The sequence below is a fragment of the Lepeophtheirus salmonis genome, chromosome 5 (genome assembly GCF_016086655.4).
Source record: "Lepeophtheirus salmonis chromosome 5, UVic_Lsal_1.4, whole genome shotgun sequence".
In the NCBI taxonomy this organism is placed as follows: Eukaryota; Metazoa; Arthropoda; class Copepoda; order Siphonostomatoida; family Caligidae; genus Lepeophtheirus; species Lepeophtheirus salmonis.
Window position 1 is genome coordinate 50,945,537 of NC_052135.2, and position 21,118 is coordinate 50,966,654.

General features: G+C 33.6%; 1 protein-coding gene across 9 annotated transcripts in view; it reads right to left on the reverse strand.

Annotated features, from left to right (window-relative positions):
• The window catches only part of LOC121118003 (uncharacterized), a 95,112-nt gene that overhangs the window by 35,442 nt on the left and 38,552 nt on the right, over positions 1-21,118 (reverse strand). For 2 of the 9 annotated variants that reach the window (XM_071888788.1, XM_071888787.1), the window contains exon 2: positions 271-429. The exons of the other annotated variants lie outside the window; for them this stretch is intronic. The gene's annotated coding sequence lies outside the window, so the exon portion shown is untranslated. The remainder of the gene's footprint in view (positions 1-270; positions 430-21,118) is intronic. 9 annotated transcript variants of the gene reach the window in all.

Genomic DNA, 21,118 nt, shown 5'->3' on the forward strand with positions numbered 1-21,118 from the left:
GTACCACCGGATAGAGTATACAGTCAAGCTTGGTCTAACGTTACTCTGATTTAAGTTGTTACCAAACAAGGCAAACATTTATAACTTTCAAATTGAGAGTGGTTACAAAATAGGAAATCTGGGTTAAGAGGTAACTCACACTACACGGTCGCTTTTTCATTTTTCCCTGGCCTATACACTTAATACAGATTTGACTGTATATTTAATTGCATACAATGTCCATGTGCTACCTTAAATCTCAATAAAACAATGGAGCTCACCACCACTGACCTCATCTTTTGCTTCCTCTACCTGTAATATCATTTGAAACTCATCAAGGATTGATTTTTTTTCTGTCTTTATTTGTGCCATCGTCCAAAATAGAGTCCATATATTATCAGCCCCTCCTTGTGTTCAGTATCCATATTTTAAAATTGAAGTGCAATCAATCTATCAATGAATACTTGAGAAATTAGTCCCTCGTCATGAAAAATAAGTTAACAGCACAACAAAATTTATTAGATTATCATATAATATGACCTTTTAATTGAATACCAATAACTGAATTTAACTTATTTAATTTTATTTATATGATATTTTTATTACATGACACGTAGTTAATTATTTATATAGAAAACGATAAAAGAAAAAAAAATTGCTGTTTATACATTTCTAGAGTGATATATATATAATAGTTTAAAGTTTTGATTTATATTACCAAAAATTGCATACAAAAGTAACAATTTTATAACAATTTTTGCTAAATAAAAGAAAAAAAAATTGAATATAAGTTTTTTTCAATAAAATTCTACTGAATTAATACATTGTTTTCAAAGGGAAAAAAATAATATTAAGATGTCCTGAGAACAATTTATTTGATATATTATTCAAAGTGATCTTCACTAAATCAATGGAAAATAGGTTAAAGTTAGAAGAATTAGTAACGACATATTCTTTTGGGTGTTAATTAAGCATTGGATATAGCTAATTATATATCCAAGATTCTCCTCTTTGATATAAAAATAAATTTTGCATTTTAATTGGTTTTAAAAAGGTTAAAATTTTGTTTATTAGTACTTTATTTGGCTCCGATATGGCTTTTCAAACTTAGTTATCTTTCAACTTATTGAATTTGTTAATCACTGGTTGGTCAACAAATTTTTGCCCTTGGATTGGTATGACGTGTTTATGATTGCTTTAAACTTAAAATGCATGAAAATAACTTTTATAACCCAAATTGTCTGCTGTTATGGACTACAGAGAGCAACATTTCATGTACTATCAATGAACTTTGATAGTTTAATAACCAAGGTCATTTATAATTTTTTTTGTATAATTATTATACAAAAAAAAACAAAAACTAAAAAAAAACTTCAAGCAACAAATCTTAAATAACTTTTAAAATATTATCTTTTTTAAGATGCCCTTTTTTTAAATTGTGAAACCGTATTTCTTTACTTTATGACAAGCTATGATTTTATCATTCTGATAAAAAATGACAAACCTATTAGATTTCTAAACAAAAGTATTTTATAGGGTGGACACCCAAAAATTGCAATAGCATTACTTAATTTACGAAAAGACTACTCAAAATCAATTTGTGGTATGTTTAATAATATTTAGCTACATATTTTATTCAATATGTCCTCCTTCACAAGCACTAACAATCTCGATATGCCAGCAAACAGATTGCCAGCTTTTGACGATGAATGCCGTGATCATAGGGTACTATGCCACCATGAAGGTAGATCGGAACAAATCTAAATTTAAATGAAAGTCGCAGGACGCATTCTTCTTCAATTTGCCCAAAAATACAAAGTAAAGGAGGAAAGGGGTGAGTTACGGGCTGGAGTAGGATTGCATGAAGATAGGGCAGAATTTAGTGATATTGTTGCTGCATACATTTTGGTACATATTGGCTAAGTGGAGGGGGTGCTATCTTGATGGACTTCTTGACGCCAGTCCATTAGGAGATGCCAATGATGTCTGCATCATTCTCGGCAATAACAGTGGTGCAAAGGAGATCAAACACACATTACTTTTTTGCTGTTGCTCCGATATTTTTACACTTGGAGACTTGTGTATAAAAACCTTTATGTAGTGTTTTCTTTCCTTAAGGGGGCAAGGACGCCCCTAATTCACAACAAAAATAATTAGTGGACTGTAATTATGATTTTATTAAAGGTGATGACCTTCAACACACACAAAATTACCATTAATATATAGAACAGATGTAGTGTACTCGCTCGTACAAACAAAGAAAATCCAAATATTAATAATAAAAAGGGAATTATAATTAAAAGGAACTCAATAAAACGTAGCTAAAGTTGTTTGTACATCAACCAACATTGGATAAAAATAAAATTTGTATATTTTTATTCCAACTGTTGTTTGGTTTCGTAATGAAACCTCGTAATTAAAAATAACGGGAATTAATTGCAAGTTTAGTGTTCTTACTCTGTATTTAGGCCATACAGGTAGAAATTTCGAATTGCATTTTTTATTCTTTTTTGAAGTAAAAGCAATAAACTTCCAATCATCTCAATCCAAGGAATCAAGAGTTAAAATAATGTATAAAAGGAATATAAATCGTAGACAGTTGTAGAATAAAACTGATATTAATGATGAGAAAAATTACTATAGCTTGCTTGTATGTTGAAGAATGAAAAATATAAAGGAAAACTAATCCTTTCATATCCACATACCTAAGGAAATTGAATGAATCCCTAATTGTTTTTCCATAACTTCATTTATTAAGATAGGAAAAGGGAGCAAATGAGACTCTCCACTAAAGTCAATCATTTATCTATAAGTCTTTTTTCCCCTCAGAAAAGATAAGATATAAAAAAGCCGAAATATTATGTAAAATACACTTATGTATTCTATTTTGGGGAAAAAAATAATAGAGAGAAATATAAGTATTAGCAACGAGATGAAAAAGATGGGTAAGAAAGTAATTGAATCAAAATATATTTTTAAATTAGTTATTTTTTTTTTTACAATTTCTTTTGAGATATGAAATATATTTATTAAATTGAAAATGATATGAATCATGTAAAGATGTTTTTATCAAAATATACTAGAAAGCCCTTATGAAGTATTCACTGTTTGAAATATAATATAAAAAACCTTTTTAAGTATTTAGACTCATGATGAAGACACATAATTAAATGTATGGATCCCAATATGTTTTTTAAAGCAAACTGTGTTTGAAAAACCTTAACAGCTTTAACATAATTATTATATAGGGTTGATTTTATTTAGTGGTACACAATTTATTTTTTTCAATCTGGAATAACATTGGTGCAAAATCACGGAGGAGGACAACAAAACATCTTATCTCTGAGCAGAGCAAGCGGAGACGGTTAGAAAGAGCAAAGAAGATTCAAACTTTCTCAAGACCAACAAAAATTAGGGCAAATGTTTGCTCTTTTCTGATTAATTTTTTTCAACGTTGATACCTCTGTGAATAATCAAAACGGCCGTTACATCACAGGCGAACATCCAGACAATGTCTCAGCTTCAGTGAGACATATTTTCAGAAGCAAAAATTCAGCCAGAACCATGATCTAGTGCGTTGCGGAGTCTGCCCTCCCATTTTTGTGGAGAGGTAAGTGTTACCTTGGGTGCCCTTACCCCTTAAGTTCGGGGACAGCTATGTTTTTACTCAAGACGGAGCTCTATGACATTTTACCACATAGACCCACATCTTCCTTGAAGATCACTTTCTTGACTTTCGGGACATCAATATGTAGCCACCCTCCTCTTCAGACGCAAACCCCTTGTACTAATCTATCTAGATACGTCTAGAAGAAAAGTATTCGCTACTCCTAAAAAGAGTGTTCAGTCTCTAGAGGCTTCCATCAAGAAGGAGTGGACCAAGCTCGTGTCTCACTACATAGTAAAGGTTTGCTAGAGATTTAGGCCTAGTATTGAGACAATTATTAGAGCTTAGGGCTCACATATTGAATAAAAGTTGTGTCGAGTACTCTTTTCCGATGATCTTGTTTCTTAAATGTCTTCACCTAACCTGATAAACATTAAATGTGCACCACTATATAGGATCAATCCTTTATACAGAAATCGTATTGAAATAAATTCATTACAAAATAATTATGGTGTTTCATCTTGAATTTAACCTCTACTGGAAACAGTAACATTTTCCAGATTCTTCCACTGTAGAGTTCAGACCTTTTGTATTGAGGTCACGTCTGTCACATCCATTTGTTTTTTTATGTGCCATCAAACAATTCTAGGGGAGCCAATAATTTTGATCCTACTATAGTGAGTTGCTTGTAAGCCACTCTTAGACAATTTTGACACTGTGTGTGCTGTTGCACCATCATAGAGGGACATAAATCATGGCTACCTAGGGATCTCTATAGTCTAAGACAGTTGTTCCCAAAGTGGAGGTAGCGGGATACAACAGAGGAGTCAAAAGTTGATTTCCAAAAAAGAAGAATATAATATAAATTGGGGTATCAACACATAAATAATAATGAATGTACAATGCTCATATTTTTCAAAGTTTCCTTTGGATCATTTTAAAAAGTATTTCCCAGAAGATAGAGCCCCACAAAAACATAAATTGATACGCCATTTTTACGGCTACAGTTAACCATCGGTCGTTTAATATTGAAAATACGCTTATCGAACCCGATACTAAAAACGGATTGTGATCTATAGCACTGGACGAATTTTTGATTTCCATGATTAATAAATACCCACTGCTAACTAAAGCAGGTTTAGATTTACTTATAGATTTTGGCTCAACTTATTTATGTGAGAAAACCTTTTCTGTTTTAACTTGTATCCAAAATAAATAAAGATTGCTGCTTAAAGTGAAGGAGGGTTTTCGAGTTGCTGTGTCGAAAATTAAATGTAAAATAGAACTGCTTTGCTTTTTTGGACATTGATTTGTTTATAAACCTATTTGCACATCCACAGACAGTAATGCTATTTTTAATTTTAACTTTATTTACCGCAATAAAGAGGATTGATAGTATAAAAATGATTTCAAAAAGTTCATATATCTTTGATTTTATTTTTACTTTATATTCGATTATTTCTTCGTTGTATTTCTAATATGTGTTTTTTTTTCAATATAAGTATGAAGAATTAAAAACTTTATTTTTGATCAATATAGTACAATATCTTTATTATTTGCCTCTAACTTGAACTTTATAGGGGTCATATGGGTATTAAATAATTTATTTGTAAAAAATGAACCCCAAATGTAATTACATCTCTCAATGAGATGTGTATGGGTTGCACATTGTGTAATCATAAATATTTTAAGGGTCGAACTCAAAAAGTTCAGGAACCACTGGTCTAAGGAATGACGTAATCCTTGTAGATCTCCATAGTTTAAGGGATAACGTTGTCTTTGGAGATTTCCATAGTCTAAAGGATGACGACACTATGAAGATCATTTTAGTCTTTGAAGATCTCCAGGTGGTCGATATTGCTCATAGAAGGAGGGTCGCTATTCCCAAACATTTACGATCTTGAGTCATGTTAAATATATAATTGAATAAGAAGAAATATATTAACTGTTTTTGGAGTATCTTTGATGTGCACGAAATTTAATGGGGGCTAGTAGAATCAGATATTGGTATGGTGAATAATTGTACCAAAAGAATAGGCAGACAGTCTAGGCCATGACTGTACTATGAAAGTTTTCTAATATAGGCTGGAAGTAAATTTAGTTTTGGAATATGTCGGGCCTTATTAAATATTTTTTGCCTGGAATTGTAGCTTATAACTTTTAAAAGTTGTATTAAGCAGTGACACTTGTACTTCTTTTTAAAAACTTTAACTTTCTTTAAAACTCAAGGACACGGGGTCGTACACTTAACTGAAATGTCTTCCTTGAATCTGAAACTGACCATAAACACATTTGATATAATTTAAAGAGAAATTTTATGACCTTATCTTTTTATAGCCCTAAATCAATACTGATTTATGACGTTTTATTATGAACATAGGTTAGTACAATATACCTATTAATAAATGCACATATGACTTCATTAGGAACCAAAAATAGAAATATGGAACTAATTCTTGATATACATTTCTTTGAAAGAAAGAATCATTAGCATCCAATTGTACATAAGACCAATGTGGGAAGTAAATATTTAGAAATGAAAAAAAAAAAAAATCTTACAAAATATTTTTAACTATTTTTTTTTAGCAAAAAGTAAACTAAATTAATATAAAATCTTTACAGTGGTAACTTAATTTTGTTAATCTGCTTATAAGTGTTGAATGTCAAAAATGGGTTCCACAGATTCAACAAGATATAGAGCTAGTATAAAAACAAATGGATCTGCCATAGCTCATGGACAGCACGCTGGGAGTTATTCTCTTGAACTTGATGGGTGTACGTTCGTGCACAGGTCCTAGAGAAAGAAATATACTTTATGTATATATATATTTCACCAAAAGATTCCTAGGTTAGGTGGAATAATTTTAATATTATAATGTTTACTTATACTTAATCAGTGCAACTCCATCTAACCAATTAAACAAAAAAACAAAACAAAAAAAAAAAAAACAATTGTCCGGAAGTATGACTGCTTTCATCAAGGGAGACCAATGGATTGATTTTTATGTTTTATCTTATTTAGTGTGTCATTATTTTTATGTGACTTTTTGATTGTCGGAATGTTTAACTGTTTTTAGGTTTACTAATTTTAAGCTAAAATTCTTATTTATGTTAAAACAAAGCAACTGCTCCTAGCTATTTCATATTATAATATTTTATGTTTTGTATATATCTACGTATATGATATGAATAAAGATTAAAAAATGCGTCATGATAAATAATTAGTTATTCATAGGAGAATAAAACATTTGTCAAGTTTTCTCTAAATATATTTTTAATGTATTTAATTTCTCTATTTTAAGTTTTTATTTCTTAAAATTGTAATGATCAAATTTAATAAAATTTAATTTATTTTGTTTAGTCAAGTTAAGGAACTATAGACAATACCTAAATATTGCTTTAATTTGAAATTTAACTCTGGTAAATTGTATTCCTTCAGGATTCCTTCACTATGAACAGAAATTACTACGTTTATGATAGTAAGGAATTAGTTTTGATAATCGGGGGTATTTTGGACATGTTAAAAAAAAATCAACATGGTAACATTGACAAATTGTAGAATGTTTTGGACGAGAGCAGTTTGGCTGTCATGACGTTAAATTAAGTTAGCTACAAATATCTGTGACGAGGATTAGAAGGAAATTAACAAGGACATCAACACGAACTACTCTGATGTTGATTTTCAGTCATATTCTGAGTCCAACAAAGACTTACAATTATAAATCCGGAACAAATTCTCAGGGTTACTCTCCGTCTTTTATGAACACACGCAAACGTTCAATCCATCTGCGTATATATCAATGAATATGTTCATAAACTGGGTGGGGCAGCAAGACGTGGATTGATAATTAATTTTCTCATCAATATAAGAAGGTTTTGTGATATTTTTTTAAATTCTGGTCAAAAAAACCCTATGTGTATAAGCAAACTATAAAAACATTCTGTCATTTGTCATCATGAATCAGCAAAAAGCAAAAAGGCAATGCTTTTCATACCTCCTAGACGCTGAAGTTGAGTCGGCAAATATTATCCACATTGTAAAGTGCTCCCATAGCTTCGTTTTCAAAGAAGCCAAGATGAATAATGGTGAAGAAGACCTCTCCAGGATGGCAGGGCTTGGAGGGCACAATTTAAAGAGAGATCCAGAGTTCTTGTCCAGCTTGGAGAAGAAGATCAAGGAGGAACCCAAATCGATGAATCACCTTGCTATCAACTTCTCCGTGTCTGCCAGGACCATCTGGAGGGCCTTATATATGAGGACCTCACACAATCTTCTGACTGAGGTCATGAAAGACATGAGGCTCGAGAGTACACATTTGACAGCCTACTCTGTATTAGAAAAGGAACTTCATTCCTCAATAATGAAATAATAATAACATCCTCTTAGGAAAGAAAACTCCCTCCGTAGTTTGCAAAACGGATGAGATAAAAAACGCACCTGATTTTCATCCCTAGTATTCTGTATAGCCTATGTATGCAATTACATGATACTTATGTTCAATTATGTGAATTGAAGAAATTCCACTCGGAACATCATCATGTCTACTTTATATATAATATCAACCATATAAAATATTTTTATTACATAATTTAGTGGCCTGTTAAGGCTTTTTAGTGTCAATTGGGCTAATTTCTAATAAAATACGAGGGATTTATATAAATGTACATTGTACAAAGTATAATAAAAATATATATGAAATTGTAATAAAATCATGATAGAAGCCTTTTTCATACTTAAAATATTTTTATAACTTTTTATTTAGTTATAGTTTTTTCCACAGAGCGATTCATGTCCATATTTCATGTATTTGCTAGACAATTTTAATTAAAATGAAAGGCGGATAATTCTTGGATTGAGATGGTGTGTTCCTTATTGATTTTACATTGAAGAACATGAAAACACCTTTATAGTCCAATATTTATGTTTTTGTAATCTAAATAGAACATAATATATTTATAAATCTACTTATATCGTTGTAGGTCATGGAATCCAGAACCGTCTGACAAATCATTCTAAAATTTAAAACGTAGACCTATAAAATAACCGATCATATTATTGTAAACTTTTTTTGGGCCTTTGATGTAATTACGAGGCCGTTTTTGACCGAAAGTGAAAGAAAAACCACTTCTTTCTCCCTTTCTATCTCTCTCTACTGTTCCTCCTCTGTCTCTTTTTACATTCCTCTCTCTATATCTCTTTCTTTCTACCTTCATTTTTGTTTATATTCCCTATTATTCAGCCCTACAACGCAGGTACCCTCTGCTTGTTTTATATACTCTCAAAAAGCGTTAATAGCTTCATATATATAGAAAAAAATTTATTCAAGCAATAAATCTTAAATTAATATTAAAATGTTAATTTTTTCAAGTTGATGCTATTTACTATACGACAAACATTGATTTTTGCCATTTTGATTTAAAATGAGGAATTTATTAGATTTTCAATGAAAACCCCCATTTTTTTGTCATTTATTTTGTACTCGTAAGGGGATTACTCCAATTCAGAAAAATATAATGAAATAATAATAATTATAAAAGAATATGAAACATGTAGCTTAAAACTAAATTTTTTGTTTCCTTCTTCACTTATTTATATCTTTCAAGACGAAAAAACAATACAAAATCATGCTACAAAAAAAAAAAAAATATTGGAAGTGGGTTGGGAAATTTGGAACTAACGAATTGAAGACAATGATCGAATTTATCTATCAGCACAGAATCCAAAACTGATCTTATATTTTCTATTTGTCATCTGAATTCTGAAATATCTGGAATTCATGACTATTATTGTTCAGCAATTTTTACCCTTCAAACAATCACGGATGTGGCAGTTTGGTGCAAAAATATTTATCATTTGTTGTCAGATTCAATGGGGATTATTCAACAGCTACATATGTGCCAAATTTATCCTTTCTCTAATTGGCTGTTGTCGGTTCTCTCACATATCCAATCATGTAATCATAAGCCTGATTTCATTATATGCATATTTTACCTCCAAAAAGAAAGCCTAATGAAGACAGTTTTTGACAATTATATTGTCCCTCAAAAAATATCATCAACATTTTTCCAAAAAAAATAATTTTGAAATTTTTTGTGAATATCTGTGGATTTTTGGAATTTTTTCAAAAATATTTAATTTTTTTAAATAGCTGTAGATTATTAAATTGTTTTACGAAGAAATTAAATATTTGAAATTTTTTTTTCAAATTTATATCCCAAAAGTAATTTTCTTGTAAATAGCTGTAGATTTTTGATTATTTAAATTCTTTTTCAAAATTTTAAATTTTTTTCCAAAAAAATTCGAACACAAAAAGTCCCCCCACAAAAAACAAGTTTGTTGACCTTAATATAAAGACTGGTTTCACTGTACAACATAAAAGAAGCACGTTTTCGGTGAAAAAAGCAATGCACTTTTTAAAAAATATAGTTTTGGTTCTTCTTTACATTGAATATTTGATCTTTTTTAACGCATTATTCTTGGGAAAATGTACACATGGACACTTAATGTATACATACTACACTCTTGAAAAAGAACTGATCAAGTTTGTATGATTTGATATAATTAGTTATTCGACAAACTCATAATTTCCCCACTTTTACATTTCTTACTTTATCTTCAACCTTTGTTAAAGATACACATCATTATTATGTAAACACTCTAAAATTGGATTAATTAACATCTACAGCACACACTTAAGAAAGAGAAATGATTGTTTTTGTTGTTGTTAATCTACCTACTTTTATTATTAATTAGCAGAAATAAAATTTATTTAATATTGTTTATTCTGTTGTTTTATTATCCATCGTATTAGATTCTATTATGAGTTGTTGTAGGCGGAATATTGAGACATGTGTTTGTCTAAGGCAGAGAAAGATAAATAGAGAAGTAACTACAGGGTGCAGACTTCAAAATTCGCGATACTTATTCTTTAAAACAAATAAGCAACTTCTTCAATTTTTAATTGATTTTTTTGAAATAAAAACAAACTATTACATTATCATGTTATGAATCCATTTATTTGATATATGAGTCCTCTGTTTTAATGACTTGCTCCAATCTGTTCCTGAACCTTCTGCAGGCCCTTTTCACCAGGTCTCTATTTATGCTGGCTGCAAGCTCCTTGATGAATGTGATCAGGGAGTCCTTTGTAGTACGAGTACGTCTGCTTATTACTTGCTTCCAACACACTTAAGAGGAAATAGTGCAGGATATTCAAGTCTGGTGAGTTAGTAGGCCAAGTATCCTTGTCAACAAAGTCATGAGCATGCTCCTTCAGCCATTTGGTGTACATGTTAGAGACTTGGATGTGTACATTGTCCTACTGCCACACCCACAGACTGTTCCCAGCTAGAGGAACACCTAATTCCTCAGAAAATCAAGGTAAACGTCCGTGTTCCGCCTCAGGATAGTGTCAAAGGTGTGGTTCTGCATGACTGTTGAATGGAACTTGGTCTTCATGATCTTTGGAACATCAATGGGCACCATAACTGTTGTTCCATCTGTTGAAAACTTAGTCCTGGCAGAAATTTTTATCTTATGAGAAAAACCTGAGCATGTGCCTTGGGGTGCTTTAGCATGTAAAGCAGCCTGATATACTTTACAAAAGAAAATAGTTTTTCAATATTTTCCAAACAATTTTTTTTTCCAGAAAAATCCAAAAAACCAAGAACCCCTCCCCCCTTCCCCTCAAATATATACATATATATATATTTCCAAATATACTTTTCTCTTGGCAATTAAAACAGTGTTAACGGTCGGACTAGAAGATTTTCATTATTTTATCCAAATTTTCAACAATTGGATTTCCAGAGCTTGGGGCATCTTTGCCATCAAAATTACCGGAACAAAATTGATGAAGACAAAATTATGCATCACTGGATGTTACTGTATCATGACCATAAACACTTATACATTTTCAGTCGACTGGCTTGCATCTTCGCCTTATTCGAAGAAAAACTGTAGCATATGGCGTATTTTATTTTTGCTAGTGTCCATCTTTTACGCAGAAGTGAAACCATCTCATAACTGTGCATATAAATATTTTTTTAAAGGAATATGATCTTTCTAATTCCATCTAGTGCCAACCAATCACAATTATACAACAAGAGATACACATTTACTAAAGCCACCTATTGGAAACATAATTGATGATTGAGGTTGTTTGCCCCCCCAAAAAAAAAAAAATTGCTTTAAACTTCATATTGTATCCAAAAAGTTGTGTCAAAATGGAATTTGATTTACCTCCCTTCCCAATGTAAGGAGAATATTCCTAAATGCGAATGCCGGTTTCAAACGGTCAATAGACACGAAGTCAGTTCGATGTCCCATATCCAGACTTAAGGTTCTGTCCTACTTAGACTGGACTTTAAAAAACCCAAATAAGTAGGAGCAAGGGACGGGTTAGTCGGCTTATTTCTGACCAAAACATAATACGACTTCTTAAGAGCTTCCAACGCGGTCCTCACTCTCGCCGGAGGCTCAGGGATAACTCATGGTGGAGCATGCTTCATGTCATTGAATCTCTCAAACAAGCTGTTATTGTTGGAAGCACCTGTGCTATAGATCAACAATAACGGTAGCCTCGGAGCTGAACCTAAGACGGAGTGCATTGGAGAAAATGTTGCTCGCATAATAGCTGGGATGGCAGAACGAAGGCCCAGCATCCCAAATGGAAGAGCGTTTACCCAAAATTCACCTTCCTGGTTCATTCTTGAAGGGAGAGAAGTCTTCAACGTCCTGTGAAACCTCTCTATATTGCCGTTGGACTCAGGTTTATACGAGGTTGGTGAATAGGCAGCTCGAACCGAGCGTTTGCCCCAAACATTTCCATAGGGAACCAGTAAATTGAGGTCCCGATCTGAGTGTTTGGTCTGAAATACTCCGAATCTCGATACCTATCCTGCGAAAAAAGTCGCTCACTGTAGTTTCTGCTTTAGTATCTTGTAAACGAAGTGCTTCTGTCCATCTTATTGCTCTATCCAAAACTGTTATTAGGAATCGATATCCCCTTGGTAGAGACAGTGGCCCAACGAGGTCGACGTGGATGGTATTTAGCCTACCGGAATTCTGATTAGATGACGTTGTTCCATAACCTTTTGTGTGCACTCAGGGCTTGAGTCTTTGATAGGACAAACACTCACCGGTCAACTACTTGATGTCATCCCTCAGCCATGGCCATGCGAATACCTTTGCTATTTCATGTAGAGTCGACTACTTAAATCCAGGATGTGATAGACCATGTGTGGTTTGAAAAATTTATTTCCTTAGTTCTACAGACGACACTATAGCTCTAAAGTTTTCTTGTGAACTAAAACCCAAATTTGTTTTATTCCCAGAATCTCTCGTCGTGAATTGTTTGGATTTAAAATCCAGACTCCGAGAATCAGACAATACCTGGTCACGTACAAGTTCCTCAAGGACGAGAAATGCCCTTTCTGTGACCGGTGTTAAGAGCTGTGGTAATGGGTCCACCACAAAATTGGACTTGCCGGACTTGTGAAGGTTCTTGTAGTGAAACTCTTGTATGAATGCAAAGTTTCTGAATTGTTTCGAAGTCCAGGATGGATTACAAGACTCCAGAGCCAGTACTAACGGCTTTTAATAATTAAATATTATGAATTTAACCCCTCCTAAGGACCAACAGAAATGGGATAACTCTTCCTTTACAACCAGGAGTTCCCTGTAGAACGCAGAACAATTCTGTTGTATTGGGGCGAGGGATTTGGACCAAAAGGCTAACGGAGGCCACGCTCCATCATCCCACTGGTCAAGTGACACACCCATACATTTCAACGAGGTGTTGGGTGTAAGCAATGGAGGTGCAATTTCGACACGAAAAGTTAATAAGCTCGTTTTCCCAATAAGATTTTGCATGCTTGCGCATCAATGGATGCAGTTTGCCTTTGTATTGTGTGAGATTGGGAGCAAATCTGGAATAGTATTGCACCATACCGAGAAAAGCCTGGAGTTCCTTGCGAGACTTTGGAGGAGTAAGATACCTTACCGCTTCTGCACAATCATTTAAAGGGGAAATTCCCTTTGTTGCCACTCTATGTCCAAGGAAATTCTATGCGGACTTTCGCCATTCACACTTCTCCCCAGAGAGACGAAATCCGGCCTCCTGCAGTTTTGACAGCACTTTGAACAGTAGCTGCCGATGTTCCTCGAGTGACTCAGAAGCCACCAAAATGTCATGGAGGTAGACAAAAACTCCCTGAATTCAACGGAAGAGCGAGTCCATAATGTGCTGAAAGGACTAGGCCGCGTTTTTCAATCCGAATGGCATCCGAATGTACTCGAATAGTCCCACTGGAGTTACAATGTGAGTCTTGTGCGCGTCTCTAAGCTCCTAAGGGATTTGGTGGTATGACTAACATAGGTCCAGCTTGTAGTATACACGCGAGCCTCCCAAGCCTTGTGAGAAATCCCTCATGTTAGGGAGCGGATATCTGTCGAGCTTAGAAATTTTGTTGAAATGGCGGTAGTCTCCACACTACCAAAATCCTCCCTTAGATTTTTCCAAAACATGTACAGCCGAGAAGGGTCGAATTACTCCAGACTTGAGTAATCCAGTTATATCCCTCTTAAGAAAGGCGTGCTTAGGCCTGCTTAGTCTTCTAGCCTTAGCGAAACACGGGTGGCCAGAGGTGATGATATTGTGCGTCAGAGAGTGTAATGGAGATACATGTGCAGTGACGTTAGAAAATAGAGAAGGAAAATTTACAAAAATGATTCTTCAAAAGAGAGATGAAAGGCTGATTTTTAAATTTTAAACGTTCTGATATTGAGAACAGTCGTTTATTTTTTAAATCAATTCAATGACAATTCTCTCTAACGAAATCTGTACCCAAAATAAGTTGTTCCTGGTCAACAAAGTTCAAGGTCCGAAAATATATATTTCCCTCCAAAAATATTTCCATCGAAGAAATTCCAACTGGATTGATTTTCTGTCCAACTAACGCAACCAGAGGGGGTAGATATGATTTTTATGATTTATGAGGGCCTAACTTAATTGGTAAAATAGACTCTTGAGCGCTTGAGTCGATTAAAAAGTTAATGTTCTTGTGGGGGTCTTTAATAAACTGTATATCGTAGTTTAATTTGAATACCTCAGCTCCAAATAGCTGAGGGCTTGCTAGTTTTTTTTAAAGCAAGGAATGAAAAGGGCAATTAGATCTGTCACACGTTCTCACCTTGACTCCATACTTCATATAATTTCTACAAATTATTTTTTCTCTATGTAGTAGTTTGGAACGAATGATGGGTCCAATAGGCTATTCAAGGTCACAAGAACTTTCTTTTACGACATTGATTCGTCCGTGAGAAGATCAATTGCTCTTCTTACACGTTCTCGAGCTGAGATGCCCCATTATTTCAGGACTTTCAATTTTAAATTTTCATTCGAAGAAGTCAAAACCACGGGAGGTACATCTCTTAGGATATGCGAAGGCAGCGCAGATACGACAATGTTTAGCTTGCCAGAACACACCTTTACCTTATGAGTTTTGAAAATGAACTCCGCCCTCAAGAACCAGGTGCCCGGATCCTCCTTGGCTAACCTTGGAAGTAGTACATCGGAGGTCCTTTAAACGGGTAGAAATAATTTTGCAGTTAAAATAGGGGTCACCAATGAAAGGAACACACCACGAAGAATTATTTACTTTAACTGAATGTATTTCAACAAAGTTCTTTAATCATATATTACTAGGATCTCAACCTGTCTTACAAACATAAATCCAATATACCTTTATATGCTTGAGGCAATGAGAAAAGCACTTTTTTGGACAATGCAAGCTTAGATATGTATAATACAAAATAAGATGATAATAACCAAGTTAATTTGTCAAGGGAAATCTTTAATATTCATGTACATATATTGTACAAATTATAATATAATATTTGATGGTGCATTTATATCTAGAGCTTTAAGAAATATTACCTAAAACGAGCGTTATACTTAGTTTAGTTGCAATAAGAAAAATATTTTTATATTTAATAAATTTTTCATCATTAGACTTTAATCTTTGAGAAGAGAACATCTAAATATAAAGTGTGTCTGGTCATAAAAACAGCAATTAACATTTAGATAGGGAGCTATAAATGTAAGTCCTGGTTGGTCTCGGAGTAGATTTGATGATCGACATCGGAGTAATTATTTGCTATATTTTTGCTAGATATGGAGTAGAGTTTGCGTTTATTTGCTTCATCTCATAGCCACTTGCAACGAATCTAATAAAATGTCATTTGCCAAACATAAAGAAATAGACCGATATGTTGTTGGGTGTTCGCCCAAGAGATGCTTCTAACCAAACATAACCTCAATACACACCAGTAGTGCCATCTTTGGACTTTGCATGGACTTTTCAAACGACCCTTGTATATAACAGACCGAAAAAGTGCCTTCTTATAAAAATAACTTGGCCGTCTGTTCTGATTGAAGAACTATAGGAAAAGAAGTGCCAAGTCGATTGTATGATTGTACATTTATTTTTTGTATTTTCTTATAGGTATAAAATTGCCAGATGCTTTATGGTCCTACTTAGTAAAGATTACAGTAGTCAAAACATTTACAAGTACCATTTATATTACGTTGCTATCAATTTGTATACACTTGCTACTTATTAGTGCTCTGAGCAATAATATGCTAAACATAAATTTAGTCTTAGTAAGCAGTAAGCATATCCTCACTTTTTTATGCAGAATAGTTCAACAGTTAGAAAGAAGGACGCAATTGACTAGTTACAAGATAATTTCAAGTCAGATAAAGGCTTAGGATCTTAATTTCCCCCATTAAGCAATGATTAAGGAACACTTTGAAAAAGGGGAATATTATTTGGATTATAATTATCGATGTAAATATAAGTAACTCAACTTTTTAATATACACATAAGGAAAGTAAACCTATCCCTTAATCAAACCTTGTAGCATCGTAAAACGCACTAATATAATTACGTAATATTTCATTATTATGTCTATTTTAAGCATTACATGTTATTATTTTATCAATGGCATGAATCCCCTAATAAGAACTAATAAGAGAGCAAGAACCATGAATCAATAAATTAAACAGAAGTAATAAAAAATTAATGACCCAAATATGACATGATAAAATATTTATAGAAGTAATTATAACTCACATCAAGGTTGCTTTAATATAGGCATATAAAAATTACTCTTATAATAGACACTATTAAATTAATTATTTAATAAAACCTTTTCATCATCAATAAGGAAACTCAATATTGATTTTAACTTCTTTGTGTGCAAGATAAATTTGTGAACTTGACTTTAAGTCAATCTGGATATTTTTAGGGTGAATATTTTAGAATACTAGGCTGTGTTATTAAAAGTAAGGACTACTCTTGTCCATCAACAATAAAAAAAAACATTTCAAATTTAAATTGACAGCACGGATGCGAAAAGGCGTTCTATATTTTTAGGACCCGAGTGAGTGTCAAGGGGATCATGAAGATCGTAAGGTGCCCTCAGTGTCTTGTTTACAAGATTCTTGCCAAAGCATTGAGAGGTTCCCCGTCAACAGTAGATGCCGGATAATCGGAATCACAAGGGACATGGACCTCGCAATCACAAGAATTCTGGCCAAGTTTATGAGGCAGAATGCCAAGGCTCTCAATTTCAGTGATTGGACTGTGAGTGTGTGGTATGTGGTGGATTTGGGCAATCCCCCTTAGGTACCACGATATCGCCAACTACTTTCAATAGCGACCAAGCCCGACTGGGTCAAGAGAGGCTAGGAATTGATAACTTTGTAAATACATAATGAGTCAAAAGTTTACATATCTGTTCCAGACTGTTCCTCTCGACTGTGTCAGTTAAGATGTAGTCGAGAAGACAGCCACTGGCACCCGTAATCAAAATTTGGATCACAAGAAGGGCTCTTTCGAGTAGTAGCGGATGATCCTGTCCGATACATAGATCCAGAAATGGATCAATGACGCCTTTAGGCCCAGCTGGAGGCCATGGTAGCAGCATAATTTGGAAAATAGAAAGATATATCAATAAAGCGTTATGTGATGAAGCCTCAATGTTGTATTTCATTTAACTCTTGTTATAAAAAAATCCACAATATTACTTTGCACACTGTATGTCTCAATTGTATCTACCTATGCATGTAAGTTCACCCTTAAAAGTGTCAATCATTCTAGAAAAAACACACACAAAAACAAAAAAAAAAAAGGTCAAAAGTGTGTTAAAATTCTTTAACAATCTTTTTTACCCGTATTACCCTTAAGCAAAAAAAAAAAATATAGATTACATTTGAAAAATATACAATCGTTGCTCAAATTATCTAGTCGGAACCCCTAGCCCACAAAATGTTATCATCTATCCCTTCATTTTTTCTTTGACAAACCTGCTTGAGTTAAAGTAAAATACATTTATGTTATCCAAATTTAGTCACAGTGGGAGCAATGGAAATGTTTTCTTATGTACTTTCTGTTTGATAAAATTTCTTTACATTTCATAGACAGGCTTATTCTACAGTATTTCTTTAATTGGTTAGATGGATTTTCATTGATTAAGTATAAGTAAACATTATAGTTTTACATTTACTTCATTTGATCTAGGAATTGTCTTTGAAGGCCATATAAATTAAGTATAATTCTTTTTCTAGGAATGATCCACTATCGAAGCTACACACATTGAGTTCAGGAGAATAATTTCCCTCGAGCTTGTTGTCCATTAAGTTAAGGTGTAGAATGTTTAATGAACATTCTTCTTGCTTCCAGAGTCTGGAAGATGCACATCATAGTGTATATTCAAAACAAGGCGCAGCAGCATTTTTTTAAGCTTCAAAACTGTTATTCGGCTGACCTTCAATTTGGTATCTACCATCTTTACTTTTACTTCTTTCTGCATTAGCGGGAGAATACGAGCTTTTTCTTAAATTGTCATGTTATAAAATACCTTTCCTATGAAATGGTGGCTTTCAGTAAGGATCCAAGTAGCATAACTCATTTAGTAATGTAGAGTTCTGACTGAAAATAGTTATAAAAAAAGCTCGGAAAATAGATAGTATTTTAGCACCGGTCTAACTCTACATAGTTGGGGAAGGGTGTTATAATTATAACTCTATTATTACGTTTAATATGGATTTGATAAATTAGGAATTTATTCTGGCCAAATTATAATATTTATGGCATAAAAATTTGTCAAGTTGTTGCCTATAATCTTGTGTTAGAATTCGTTTGATGTACTTTGTGATCCTTAGCTGGCTACATCCTGTATCACTTGATCAGCTAGGATCATCCTGTTCTCTTGGTGATGCTAGCCTCAAGGGCCTAACACTACTGTAAAAGCGTTTGTTGACATTTTCTTGAAAAACCTCACAGATAGTAATGGAGAATGTTCAAATCTGGATTAGTGCTAGGCCGGATTCCAGCTTTCACGAAAAACGGGACCCTATAAGAGAGGAATGACTATATTGTGATGGAGGCATGACAAAGGTAGAGTCATGCACAGGTGTCACATTATTCAGACCAAACTTTTCCTTCATGTAGTGTAGGAAGATCAGGATCTTCAGTTACTCAGCTCTGTTGATCTCAAATCCAACCTTTTTAAAAGTTATGTTAAATGTGGTGATATGATGGAACCATTGCTGCCCATAGCTTCTAAAAACATGACTCCGGTGGTTTTTTTAAATTCAAAACCGGTGGGACTTCAGTCGGATCACAGCCGCTTACTCTTGTATTTTACTGATTAATTTCTGCGCCCACTAAAAACTTTTTACCATCGACGTCAAAATGAATTGAAACACCCTAGTTCTGCATGTAGTTGAAAAACTTTGGACAGAGATTTTTTCTTATGAATTTTCTCAATATCTCCTATCAAATAAATAATTCAGCCAGTCAGAGTAAAGTAATTTTTGAAGCGTGAATTTCAAGGTGTCATTGTACATGCTAGCTGTTAGTACTGATAGTATTAAAACCAATAATTTTTAGAGATATTGCTTTTTTGGAAATTCCCTTAAACATTGGCCTTTCACCAGATAAAGAGAGTATCTCAGTGTTATACACTTATCAATCTAAGCTTTTTTTTCTTTATCATGATAGCTACTTCATACATTTAGATTATATTTGGTTAATTTTCAAGGTACTTTCCCCCTTATCATTCATCTAAACGTTCGTATAACTGCTAATAACTAATTTTGGGCCTTTATTTCTGTCCCTTTTTTAAGGAAAGGTTGTAGGATACAATCCGTGTACCCTTGTTTTATGGTTTTAATTTACATATGTATTTTAATAAATTTAATATTGAATAAAATAACATATATTAAGATAAAACTACTGAATAAGCACATTGAAAGTACGTTTTCATATTTTCCACTGCAACCCATATTTATAGCATATATACATGAAACTTTTGTAATCTATCGTGCAGTTTCATTGCAGATGGATTTAATTAAGTTTTTGTTGCACTTTTGCATATATACAAAATAAATGAAGGAAATGAAACAATTTAATAAATTTATTAAGAATAATGGAAAGTAATTTAAACTTACACCTTTTTCTACTGGGTGAGGGCTCGAAATTAGAATCCTACTCGAGACCATCTTGCCTCAGGTCTAAAAGTCTGAAAATTATGTAACAAGTAAATAGGCAGAGGGTGTCTGATCTTCTCATTGCACAAGTTGATCTCTAACATGAAGATATTCACGCTGGACACTGTTTTAAAAAGGAGAAATGATCGCATCTTGGCTGAATCAATAGCTCAGGTCGAGGGAGGCCTCAGGCCTAAAAGTCCAGATCAGGTCATGGTCCTCCCTATTGTTGCATCCGAAGGGCAGCAAAATGCTCCTACTTCTTCAAGGCCAACGAAAAAGTCACAATGGACGTCCACTACAAAGTCTTCATCTACCATGTCTTCACATAGTTGAAGAAACCGCTCCGTAGGAACAAAAGTTTAGTTCCCATGAGTTTACAAAAGAAAACAACCCGGCACACACATCCAAGAAGGTGCAGCATTTCTGCAGGGAGAACATGGCTACGTTCGGGACGGCAGACTTCTGGATTTCGTCCTCATCCTACGTGAACACCCTGCACTTCGCTGTTTGGTGTATCTTAGAGTGAAAGACGAACAAAACTTCTCACCCGAATGCCGATGGCATGGAGGCTGTGATCACAGAGGAGTGGGAAAACTTGTCTTTGTACTTCATCAAAGCAGCTGTTTATCTGTTCGTTCCCGTACTGAAGCCATTATTCAACATGGAGGGGGACATATTAAATACAATTTTTAGAAAATTTTGTTGAATTACCAACTCTTGATTCAAAACGTTTCCCATAAAAATGGCACAAAATAAAATATGTAGAAGTGAAAATGGTTTTCAAGAATTTTCTAATTCTTGAGTCCTCACACTGTACTTTACAGCGTGTGGTCATTGTTTGACAACGATCATTGTGCCCAAGCGCAAATAGGATGTTGTTTGTTGTTTTGGCGGCTAGACAGAAGGGGTTTGCGTCAGTAAAAAAAAGTCTCGATAAACGAAATATTTATTTCACAAACGGGGGAAAACA